The sequence below is a fragment of the Neopelma chrysocephalum genome, unplaced genomic scaffold, assembly GCF_003984885.1.
Source record: "Neopelma chrysocephalum unplaced genomic scaffold, ASM398488v2 Primary Assembly neopelma1_67, whole genome shotgun sequence".
Lineage (NCBI taxonomy): Eukaryota > Metazoa > Chordata > Aves > Passeriformes > Pipridae > Neopelma > Neopelma chrysocephalum.
The window spans coordinates 7,445,342-7,458,377 of NW_020897726.1; the positions used below are offsets into that span (position 1 = coordinate 7,445,342).

General features: G+C 41.7%; 1 protein-coding gene across 7 annotated transcripts in view; it reads right to left on the reverse strand.

Moving 5' to 3' along the window:
• DGKB (diacylglycerol kinase beta) overlaps window positions 1–13,036 on the reverse strand; it is a 394,620-nt gene that overhangs the window by 341,918 nt on the left and 39,666 nt on the right. For 4 of the 7 annotated variants that reach the window (XM_027684715.1, XM_027684713.1, XM_027684714.1 and 1 more), the window contains exon 1: window positions 605–713. The exons of 1 other annotated variant lie outside the window; for it this stretch is intronic. The gene's annotated coding sequence lies outside the window, so the exon portion shown is untranslated. Of the gene's footprint in view, window positions 1–604; window positions 714–1,038; window positions 1,058–1,203; window positions 1,288–13,036 lie in introns of those variants that run through there. 2 more of the 7 variants (XM_027684708.1, XM_027684709.1) reach the window with 2 other exon arrangements.

Consider the following 13,036-nt stretch of genomic DNA (forward strand, 5'->3'; position numbering starts at 1 on the left):
GTATAAGTTTTCCATCTTCTTTCTAAACTTACATCAACCAGATAAAAATGGTTTTGCAAAATAATAAAGTTCTCACTAAATTTGTAGAAAAACAGTCAAACAGAATGAAGAACTGAAGACCCTACAATGTGCTTGTTCAGCTAGGGAGGAAAAAAATACCTATAATACAGCAATCTGCTGAAAAAAAACCTTTAATCCATTTCCAAAGCAGGATACTCACAATGCACTCACAAAAAAAAAAAAAAAAAAGAAGTTTAAGAAGACCAGCCTTTAAAGCATAAGTTTTTAGTTGCATCTTTTGTTTCCTGCCCTCGCTCTGTTCGCATCCACACTGGCTGCCTCACACTTCACCGTTTTGAACCCGGCTATCAGGGGCAGCATCAGGACATTGACTGGGGTTGAGCAAAGTGATGTAGGTCAACGAGGCAAATTGGCAGCAACAAGAAATCTAAGCGACACGTCGCGACAAATTCAATACGGCACGGTTAGCTACAACTTTCAGCCTAGCCCCTTCACTACGCCCAGACGCACACCCGCGCACCACGGACCCCCCCCAGTTCCGCGGCTGCGACCACTTCGGCCGACCAGCGACTCGCGAACTTACTGCAGTGCGATGCGGGCGGAGGGAACGCGCGGCCCTGCGATACGAGCGAGCCCGGCGCCCTGGGCAGCCGCGGGACCGGCCATCCAGCCGGGCCACCGCCAGCGACGGCGGCGACACCGCCGCCAGCCCCCCGCCCCGCCCCGCCGCTGGCTGCCGCAGCCCAGCGCTCCCGGCCCGGCCCCGCGGGGTCACCGTCGCCCTCTGCCCCGCTTCTCGCCGCCCTCCACGGCACAGCGCGGACTCCGCAGCCGCCCTGTTCCCGGGAACGGGCAGCCGCCTCCGGGCCGCGCGGTTTTAAGCGGCGGTGCGCCAGCACATCTCCCACCCCCTTCCCGGCCGGGCGGCAGGGGGAGGGGAGAAGCGACACACGCTCACTCACACACACAGAGATACCCCTCCCGCGGCCCCTCCCGCCCCCCGCGCAGCTGCGGTACCTGTTGTCCGGCGCCCGCATCCCCCGGGCGCCGCCCGCCGACCCCGCGGCCCCTCCGCGCCGGGGCGGCGATGCGGCAAGAGCAGGGCACCGCTCCGCAGAGCTCTGTTCCCCTTCTCCACCCGCTGCACGGCGCGCATAGGCGCTACGCCCGCGCAACACTTACCCAAAGTTTACCGGGTCTCCCCGCAGGTGGCGACCGCCCCGGGCTGCCGGTCGCCCTGCCGCCCGCTGCCAGGCAGCGGGGCTGTGGCCGCGGCCGCCCCCGCGCAGTCGCGGGGCACGGAGGGGCCGGGCGGGGCCGGCGGTGCGCACCTGCACGGCGGCCCCGCGCGTACCTGCGCCCCGCGGCAAGAGCGGCGGCCGCTGAGCCGCTCTCAGGCAGGTGTGCGGGCGCTGCGCCGCCGGAGCCCGCGGCTCGAGGGGCCAGGAGAGGCTGCGCCCCCGCTGTCACGGCTCCGGCAGGTCCCCAGCAGCCGCCGGCCCCCGACAAGGCCAGCCCAGTGCCCGGCTCCGCGCCCGGGAGCCACTTCAGCAGCTACCCGCCGTGCCCCGCTCGCCAGCCTCCATCCGGCCGTCCCTGCCGAGACTTTCGCGAACCTCGCTGCTCGGAATGCTGCCCTGTGCCCCCGCTTTCCTCCAACACCTGTTTCGGAACCTCTCTGTGGGTAGCAACACCTCAGCAGATTTACTCGGAAAAGAAAAAGAAGAGCAACCCGAGCACCAATGGCATGGAAATTGATATCTTTGTGCCAGTGTCTCCCACTTGGGGAACAACGGAGCTGATCAAACTTTCAGTGACAGGTTCCCAGGGCAATTTGTCTTGACCAAAAGAAATTCCTCTGAAACACTGGGAGATTTCTAAGCAGTAGTAACACTGCCAAGCTTCCATCTTAACCGAGTTTTGAGTGCCCAGATTAGCCTCAGAACATCAGCTGTGAATCTGATGGTTTGGTTAATTATAATGACTATTAATTCCCCTTTAAATTAACTTTGTTGGAATATGGCACTAAAATACTTCAGCTTTGAAGGGTGTTTCAGGCAATCTAGGTGAGATTTAGCACTGCTAATAATTTTATATAACAAATAAAATTTTATTTTATAAATGCTAATAATTTTATATGATAAATCTATAGAAGCTTTAAAATACAAAACATTTACCAGCGTTTTTTTCTTTTGTACCTGTATCCATTCTTCCTTCTTGCAACTTTATGTTATGTAATGCAAGAAATACATATTTATAACATACAATGATATAAAGGCATTCATAACTAAAATTTCAGTTTGATGGTCTCTAATAAGCTCAAAACCTGTTTAAAACAGTGCATTCCGCTCTCTTCATATGCACACAAAACCAAAAGAAACAACAGTTTTTCTATAACTTTGGAATAATGTGTTCTCAGAGATGTAGTATCACAGACATTAAATTTTAAATTCTCATCCAGTAGTCAACCTTATAAATATCTTTCCAAACAGCAGCTTCGTAGTAGCACATGTCAAGTACTTGGCTTTAGTCCCCCATGTTTAATATATAGCTTTCCCTTTAAAACGCTGATTTCAAGAGGTTCTTTTTCTCCCAGGGAAGGAATTCAGTCCCAGTATATTTCAGCCACAAGTTACTAAATATAGATCAAACCCCTGAAATACAGGGAGTAGATACTTAATTGTAATCAATCATTCCAGTACAACACAAAAATTTAATAGGCCTTGCAATAAAATGTTTGATCTAGTGGTTTGAGGGAGAGTGGACTGATTTTGAATGACCCTATTGCCTTAAAAATCACTTTCAAGCACTCTCAGTTACACAAGGTCATATAAAAAATGAAAATTCCTACAAAAAATTATGTTCACAATTAAAAATACATCTTTTTATGTTGTGCATAACTTCCATATACTCACTTCAGTTGGGCCTTTACTGTTCTCTTCTGCTGCATAGTAGAACAGTGTTCAACTTCACTTCCTATTGAAATGGAAAGGTCCCTCAAGTTCATGTATAGTGTGGAATGACAACTCCAATGACATTTGTAGCTTTAAAACTCCAAAGTTAAATTTGAAGGTCTTATGACACAAGAAGGAAAGGTAACCCCTTCATTAAACATTTCATTTGCCTTAGAAAAGCAGCAATCCTCACTACAGGCCAAAGCCAACCTATATTGGCTGGCTGAGCTGTGAAAGATCAATCCGAAAGATGTCGAACTGAAGGATTCTAACATTAGGACCTTTTTTTTCCACTGAAAAATACTTAGGAGATTGCTATCCCCATGCCTAACTTTAGAAATATTGTTGCATTATGTGCAGTTTTGAGAACAGGTAGAGGATGGGGATGGATGGATTATGGTTAATGTCTAAAAGCTTCCTCAGCACAGAGCTCAATGGCATTGTTTGTGAGTGGCACGTTCGCATAAGCAGCTTTGTTCTGGTTTCAGTACAAAGCTTCATCATCCTGTTCCAGAAGCAGGATGCTTCCCAAATTGTATATCCTGTCCTCTCCTCCTTTAATCAAGCTCCTACCATAACAGATTAAAATATGCAAAAAGTTTGTCTCTTAAAAGCTCACTCCCTCACAGAAAAGAAAATAACAGATGTCCAGAAACCACAGCCAGAATTTTAAATATTAAATTTATTATACTATATACTTAGATCTGTGTTTAGATATTTAAATTAATTTTGTTGCTGAGCATGACTTTAAGATGCTCATTTAATAAAACTATGATGAACTTGGGACCCTAAATTTTGATATGACTCATGAAAGGAAAAAGCACCAAACTCAAGAACCTTAACAGCAAAAATAATTTTCCGTTTCCAGTACTTTTTATTTGCTTTTAAGACATTGCAACAATATCAGTCATCTGCAGTTACTGTTTGTTAGCGGTTTTGAAAGAAACGGGGTTCAGGCTTACAAATCTGACTTCAGCTATATATAAAGAAAACCTGTTTCAGAATATATGGTTGTCAGAAACAAATGTAGTTCACAGAATTTGTTAAAGAAAAAAATTAATCTTCTCAAAACTTTATTCATATAACTAAGGAAATTTTTACGCTATATTAAGGTTTTTGTACAGAAAATGGAATATAGTGAAAAAATCTTTCTTCACAGTAATTTTATACTTCGTGTATTTTCATCAGAAAATGTCAATATACAGATGGACTACGTTACTCCCTTCCAGAAACAGCAAATTCACAAGCAATCAGTAATAAGGATCCAAAGAGGAATCAAACCATTTTGTCAGAAATAAGACCTTTCATAGATCATGCTTGCATTACTTTAAATTAGTTATTGTAGTGATAAGAATATAATATAGAACAGTATGCATAGTACATGTGACACATACAGTAACATACTTATTTACACAGTTCAAGACAGAAAAGATTCTTGTGAAATACGCAGAGCCATTTGTAGGTCTGCTGCTCCTCACGTTACTGATATTCTATATATATCTGTATAAAATCTATGGTAGCTAAAGGAAAATGTGCCACAGAGCATACATTTGTACTTGAGAAAATCAAGGACTGTTGGCAAACCAGAAGAAATTACATTAATTAGGTGAATTATTGACTGTGGGCTTGTTATCCAGTATACGAGATACTCTAGCCAAATCTTTAGCTATTCTTTCATTAATGCAATCAAGATGTAAAACTGAAAGCATCTAAATTCACGCTTAACACTGACATACAAGCATATTTGCTTGATAATCTAACTGCTACAGATCAGTCAGTTGCACTTCTGTCCCTGGGAGAATTCTAGGCTGAGTCCTCTTGGAACACATTTTGAGTCATACGAAGGACAGGTGAGTGCGTGGGAACAACCTACATGAATTTACTAAGGGTTGTATTTGGTTTGCATGGCCAGGTTTTGGTAGCAGGGAGGTACAGGGGTGGCTTCTGTGGGAATCAGCAAGAAGCTTCCTCCATGTCCAACAGAGCCAATACCAGGTGGCTCCAAGACAGACACACCACTGGCCAAAGCTGAGCCAATCAGGAATGATGGTAACGAGTCTGTTAAAACATATTTAGAAGGGAAAAAAATATACATATATCGCGCAGATGTAATTGCAACCAGAGAAGAGCAGACTGAGAATATGTGAGAGGAACAACTATGCAGACACCAAGGTCTCAGTGAAGAAGAGGGGAAGGAGGTGCTCCAGGCACTGAAGCTGAGATCCCCCTGCAGCCCGTGGAGGAGATCCACACCAGAGCAGGTGCATGTCTGAAAGGAGTCTGTGAACCCATGGGAAGCCCATGCTGGAGCAGGCTCCTGGAAGGGACCTGCTGACCTCTAGAGAGAGGACTCCACACTGCAGCAGATTTCCCGGTAGAACTTGGGACCCTGTGGGGAACACACAATGGAGCAGCCTGTGCCTGAAGGACTGCACCCTGAGCAGTGGTAGGAGCATGTGATGAACTGACCATAACCCCTATTCCCTGTCTCCCTGCACTGCTAAGGGAGGAAGAGGTAGAGCTTTGGAAGTAGGGAGGGATGGGGGAAAGATGTTTTTAAGATTTATTTTACTTCTTATTATCCTGTTCTGATTTTGTTGGTAATAAATTCAATTATTATCCCCAAGATGAGCCTGTTTTGCCCACAATGGTTTTCAGTGAGTGATCTCTCTTGGTCCTTATCTCAGCTCATGAACCTTTGTTATATTTTCACTCAGTTGTGGAGGGGAGTGATAAAGTGGCTTTGGTGGGTGCCAGGCATCCAGCCAGGGTCAACCCACTATAAGGTAAACCTAGCCTGATAAATCTGACTGTCCTCTGTGATGAACTGAATATATGGATGAGAGGAGAAAAGCAGATGGTACTTATCTTGGCTTTTGCAAGGCTTTCTATGCTTTCCCCCACAACATTCTTCTGTCCAAGCTGGGATATAACAGACTGGATGGGTGGAAACTAGATAGCTGTGCAACTGGTTGGATGGTTGGGTTAATGCACTGTATTCTATCTAAATGCCAATAGCAAGTGTCATTACCCAGGGATATATCTTTACATCTTTAAGGATCTGTCCTTACATCTTTACCAGTGACCTGGAGGATGCACAGGAGTACTCATTCTTCAAGTCTGCAGGTAAGAGGACTAATTAGGAGGACTAATTGACATGCTAAGGGCAGGACTGCTATCCAAAGGGACCCAGACATGCTGGAGGAAAGGTTTGAGAGAAACTTTATGAAATTTGACAAGAACAAATGCAAAGCCCTGCATTAGGGAAGATAAAAACCTTCAGTGAAGGGGCCTGGCTGGGGACAATAACAAGGACAATAACAAGGGGTGTCATTAGCCCGCTCCATCCAGTGTTTTAAAGATCACACCTTGAAAACTGGATCATAGAATAATTCTGGCTGAAAAGACTCTCAGGATATCTTTAGTAACAATTAAATCTGAGGCCAGACTAAGGGACTTTATTCAAAGGACAGAGAATGTATAACTTCTATGGGCAACGTGATCTAGTGCTGGAGTATCCTCATGGTGAAGAAGTTTTTCCATATATCAAGTCTGAACTTCTCATTTCCACTTATGACCATAACCTTATGTCTTCACACCACGCATTACTATGAAGAGAATGTCTCTATCTTTTTGATAGACTCCTCATGGGTTTAACTCCATTGGCTCCTGTTAGGTGTCCTTAAAGTCTTCCTTTTCCCAGGCTGGACAATTCTATATGAGCCAGTGGTTATACAGATTGTCGTACGAGTGAAACAATGCTCCAATTACTAAGGCATTTGCCTGGTTTCAGCATGTCATCAGTAGTGCTTTAAAGGAAGGAATGACAAGCACAAATGAAGTAAAGACAAAGGCATTATAGTAGAGTACCTTTCAGTGAATTTAAAGCTATTTTTTTCTTATAACTTATTCTCATTCTTGTCTTCCATGTACATATGCAGGTTTTTTTCTTTCTGTCATTCCTATTTCAAAAAAGGACCTTGGACAAACCATCTAAAGTCAGTGGGAGGATTTTTAGAGGTATGAGTGGGTAGTGGGTTGACAAGCTAATAAAATTTACGTGAAAGATACTATTTGTTTCAACTGGATGCAGGAATGAGCTCTTAGTCATACTAAATGAGAAATGTTTGTTCAGTCTGAAAAGACACTATTTAATTAAAGATTACTTAAGAAGGAGATGTCTAATGGCTCGCCATTCTGAAACTATAAAGTAAAGGCTACTCATGGCTAGGCTTCGCGAACGAAGATTTGGGAAGGGCTCTACCCACGTTTCTTGCAAGCGCGTTGGTGGCTAAAAAGGCCAGTACGAGAAAGGCAAGTCCGGTTGCAAAAGACACAGCAGAAAGACTCCTTAGATGGTATATTCTGCAAGGCTTGATTCTTTCTGTGTTGTCTTTTCTCCTCAAGAGTGATCCTGCGTGCTTTCTCAAAAGCATCAGCAGCGTTATAAATGGTCTGTCTCCAGGCCTCCCAATTAGAGGCCAGAGTAGACCAGTTATGGTGATCAATATGCCCGAGGCTGAGTTGTTGCTTCAGGGAGTCCTTGTATCTTTTCTTTTAGTACTTTACTGGGGCAGGAGGTAAGGGGCAAAATGTCTGTTTCTGGATGTAGCATTATAACAGTAACATGCATAATTTTTCATTATACTTCCTTATATATATATATGCAGGATATCAAAAAGAAGCATATGTCTAGCAGACATTAAAAAAAAGATATATTTATATGAAATACCTCAAATATGGCTTTATATTTAAAAGTATGGTTTTAATACATTAATTACCATATGTATGTTTACTGAACAGTCTCAACTGTGTGAAAAAATGACATGCCCTTAAACATTTGTTGAATTTTAAAACGTATTGCAGAATTATTATTTATCATTCAACAGCCAATGTAATTTGTTATAGGAAGGCTTTCTGCTATATTTTAAACTTAGTGCAAGTGCAATTGTAGTATAATATAATCTCCGGTCAATTGTAATCAAAAAAACTGGTGGACAAAATTATTAAAGTTAGATGCTTTTAGTTCACTCACTGTAATAATCTGGTGCAGGGATGATTCTTGTCACTAAAATACAAAATGAAAGACATTGAGGGATTCATTTCTTCCTCTATTTTCCAAATTTCTTCTAAATTTTGCTTTGCTCATGCTACTTATGTTTAACATCATGCCTGCACATGCACTTCCTGCAGGTAGATCAATGAAAGGACAACAGTAAGATGTCATGTCTAAAAGAATAAATACACAGAAGAAATTTCTGAGAGTCATCTGTCTACGTTATTTCTGATGAGAGGAACAAAACAGAACAGAAGTGAGAATAGCTACTTTTCCGTAGATTTAAGAGTTGACAGTGGCAACATAGAACAGAATATGTCTGCTGCAGACACAGTACAGATTATAGTTAACAGATTATAGTTAACAGATTATAATTAAACAAGTATTAGTACAAAATGATTTACAACCAAGAACAAAGGTGCGGAACTTACAAAGATGAGAAAGAAGGACAGAGTTGACTAAAGAGCTAAGGAATCAATAATGAAGAGAAAAACAGAGGAAGGATTCACAGGTTTAATTTAATCTAGGAATTTCCATGAAAATACTCTCAATGTAAACCATAAAAGAAAATGGTAACATTTTCCTGGTTGATGCAGCACAAGGAAAGAGAAGAGAGGAAAAGGAATACATAGAGGACTAATGGTGTTACAATTTTCCTTAGCATGAAAAAGCAACATGTAAAAAGTGAACATCAGAAAGTGAATTATAAGAAACTATTTTAAAGTACAGATGAAATTAAAACTTACACATATCCCTGTTACTCATTTTTTGAGTATAACTTGTCATAAAACAGTCAAGAAGAATTCAAAACTTGCATTTCTAACTAGTTAGATCTAACTAAGTAATTAGTCCCAGTTCATTTGTGTTTTTATTAAATGTGTTCAGGAGAGAAATTTTTTGGAAAAACAATAGAGGGAAGGAAATATGCTGTTTAAGTAAGCTAGACATATATATCAAACTATATTAACTTGAGTATACCTGACTGCTGAGAATAATTAACAACACAATCAGCATCTAGAGTTAGGGTTTTTGTACCATTATGCTACATATTCAAAAGGTATGTGTATTATTATGACTCAAAGAGAACTGAACTTAAAAGCAAGGCAGAGTGTTTAGATTTGGAAAGATGAAATAAATTAGAAATCGTTAAGAAGACTTATCTGTTAAAGGAAATTGAAAGAAAATAATAAGAACAGAATTAATTACATTTAATTACTTTAAAAGAAAGGTTTTCCAGAGGGCTGATGGAATGAAGACAAAGAAAAACATGCCTCCAAAAATGGTTTATATCAGTGAAAATTAATTAAGAAAAGCAGAAAAGGTAAGGGGGGGGGGAAGAAAAGAACTTTTCCTTCAAGTTACTAAAAAGGAAGCCACCAACAGTCTCCAAAAAGAAACTTTTTTTTAAGATTGAAGAGAATCAGAGAAAGAAGTGAAATCAAGAACAGAAAATAGTGGCTAGCAAGCACCTACTCGATTTATAGTCCTTAAGTTTCAGATTCTTGTACAGTTTTTGGTGGAATTTATGAATTTTTTCTTCATCTGAGTTTTGTTTTGCTGAAAAGTCAGGGATCTATTTAAAACAAATTGGATAACATATTCTGTAGCAATGTAATAAAGGATATTTTGCTATGTTTTAAATACAGTAGATTCCTAAAGAAACATACATTTTACTTTTATGTACCTTGTACTGCTGTTTTTCCTCACTGATATATTTAGAAATATTTATATATAAAATACACATCAGTGTTACACTATAGATACTAATTAACTCATTTTTTTCTAAAAATTTTTGAAAAGTTAATAAACTTTTTTATTTTTAATACTGCCTACTATCATTAAAATGTTTATGTGTTTTAGCATTTTCAACATGTATGTAACAAAAAATATTTCACTCATTTCTCTGGGAACATATTTACATGCAGATTTCAGGGAAAAATGTAGAAATTTATCAATACATTTTTTGTGCTTGTATTTTGTTTTATGAGACATGCTAGTTAAAAGTTAAGTTCTCTTCTAGTTGCACTGTCACAGATACCAACATAGTTTATTCTAGATTTACACAACATGAAAAGGATCAAAATAGGGGAAGTGTTTTTTTGAGAGCAGAAGGTCCTGTAAGTAAAGCACTCAGTGGCATGCTTAGATAGTTTTGCCGTATACTTTGGTTCTGCTGGTGGTCCACTACTTGACTTTGACATCCAGGATCTATGCACATAAAACCAGCACTGTGCTTTAAGACTGCAATTTTTTAAATCCTCCCTTAAGACAACAAACCTCAAATATTCAGTCAGAAAAAAAAAATTCATGTGTAACTAAAGTTCTACTTTAAAAGATGTCCACAAATTCCTTATTTTTGTTGGTACTTAACAGATCAATGCCTAGGCCTTCTGTGGGCTGTTTCCTTTTATATCATCTTCGGGAGACTAAATAAAATACGTTTCAATCATTTCCACTGTAAACATGCAATCAAGGTCTGTGCAAACCACGGGGGAATTGGTTTTCTACTCAGAAATATTGGCACAAAGGGAAGAGGTAATGTTCAAAAAAACTTAGCAGAATCTCAGAATGGTTGAGGTTGAAAGGGAGCTCTGGAGGTCATCTGTTCCAACCCTCCTGGCTCAGTCAACATCACCAAGAGCAGGTTGCCCAGGGTTGCCCAGTGGTTGAAGTACATGACCTGAGTGCCCCAGTCCAGACTTCTCTTCCTAAAACTTGCAAATTTTGCCTCACAAGAAGATAATTCATCAACCTTCACTATTTGTGAATGCCGACCAACACAGAAAAGATGAATAGGACCAAAACCCCTGGAATGGTACTGTACTGGTACTCCTCCAGAGGGGCCAAGAACTTAATTTTGTCTTCAGTTTCTTCTGGGCTGCTTTTCCACACATGGGGGTCTATAAAACCATGTTTTGAACTGAATTCTGATAGAATAAAATTTCTCTTCTTTACCTCAAAAGAAGTTACAGAGACAGATTCCATCAAGACCAGACTGAATGCTGAAACTCTGGCATAGGGAAGGCAAGGGCTTTGAACCCCTTCAGAAAAAGTTTGAAAAAGTTCTTCAAATTTTGATGTTGTCACTTTCTCATTCTCCTGACAAATTTTAAAAAAGAAATGGTGACGCTTTTGAAGATGATATGAGTACCTGCTGGAGATGCTATGAAAGGTCTATCAGATAAAGCTGTTTAAAAGGCTATAAATTTGCCTTTGACTCTAGTTCAGCTTTTGCGTGAATTACCATAATGTCCCAGCTATGAAAACTAGAGCCATTATGGATATGTTTCTAAGGTTTCTTAGGTTTCTGAAAGTTTTAAAGAACAAGAGGTCAATTAGCTTAATTTAGCATTAAGCAGCAAGATGCAAGAACCACATACTTGGAAATTGATTTTAAATGTTTGCCTAGATAATCAAATCAATCATTTATACTAGTTTTACAGCAAGCCTTTTGACTACTTATATATGTTTTACTTCTCTATACTGAAGTTATCTGGAGCAATGAGTTTCTCTGATGTGAATACTTATACAGTGGCAAGCAAGGAATACCAGATTTGGTTTGGTTTCTAATATAAACTGAGTCCATGGGAGTATGTATATTCATCTGGCTTATATAAACTCCAACCTTATAGCTAAGTGTCAAAGCAAATGTTTGTTTCTAAAAGCTAAATTAAACAAAAATCAGGTCCAATGCATGCATTTGCTACTGCCTTTAGTTGCACTGTTTTGGCTAATATTTTACATTCAGATTTTGAGTATACTAGCAAATTTAATGCTTCTTCTGTTTTCTGTAGTCATTTTAACAGATTTTATTATATTTTAGAATCATAGAATCATAGAATCAACCAGGTTGGAAGGGACCTCTGAGATCGTCAAGTCCAACCCTTGATTCACTACGGCCATGGTTACTAGACCATGGCACTAAGTGCCACATCCAGTCTCATCTTAAAAACCTCCAGGGACGGAGAATCCACCACTTCCCTGGGCAGCCCATTCCAATGCCTGATTACCCTCTCTGTAAAGAATTTCTTCCTAATATCCAACCTAAACCTCCCCTGGCACAGCTTAAGACCATGCCCTCTTGTCTTACTGATAGCTGCCTGGGAGAAGAGACCGAAACTCACCTGGCTACAACCTCCTTTCAGGGAGTTGTAGAGAGTGATGAGGTCTCCCCTGAGCCTCCTCTTCTCCAGGCTGAACAACCCCAGCTCCCTCAGCCTCTCCTCATAGGACTTGTGCTCGAGTCCCTTCATCAGCCTCGTTGCTCTTCTCTGGACCTGCTCCAGCACCTCAATATCCTTCCTGAACTGAGGGGCCCAGAACTGGACACAGTACTCAAGGTGTGGCCTCACCAGCACTGAGTACAGGGGAAGAATCACTTCCCTGAATCTGTTGGCCACACTGTTCCTGATCCAGGCCAGGATGCCACTGGTCTTCTTGGCCACCTGGGCACACTGCTGGCTCATGTTCAGCTTCCTGTCAACCCAAACTCCCAGGTCCCTTTCTCCCTGGCTGCTCTCCAGCCACTCTGTGTCCAGCCTTAGCACTGCAGGGGGTTATTGTGGCCAAAGTGCAGGACCTGGCACTTGGCCTTGTTGAACCTCATCCTTTTGGAATCAGCCCAACTCTCCAGTCTGTCTAGTTCCCTCTGCAGAGCCCTCCTGCCTTCCAGCTGATCAACACTCCCCCCCAACTTGGTGTCATCTGCAAATTTGCTGATGGTGGACTCAATCCCCTCATCTAAATCATCAATAAAGATATTAAACAGAACTGGGCCCAACACTGATCCCTGGGGGACACCACTAGTGACCAGCCGCCAACTGGATGCAGCACCGCTCACCACCACTCTCTGGGCCCAGCCATCCAGCCAGTTCCTAACCCAGCTCAGAGTGCCCCTGTCCAAGCCGTGGGCTGCCAGCTTTTTCAGGAGTATGCCGTGGGAGACGGTGTCAAAGGCCTTGCTGAAATCCAGGTAGACACATCCACAGCCTTCCCCTCACCCTCC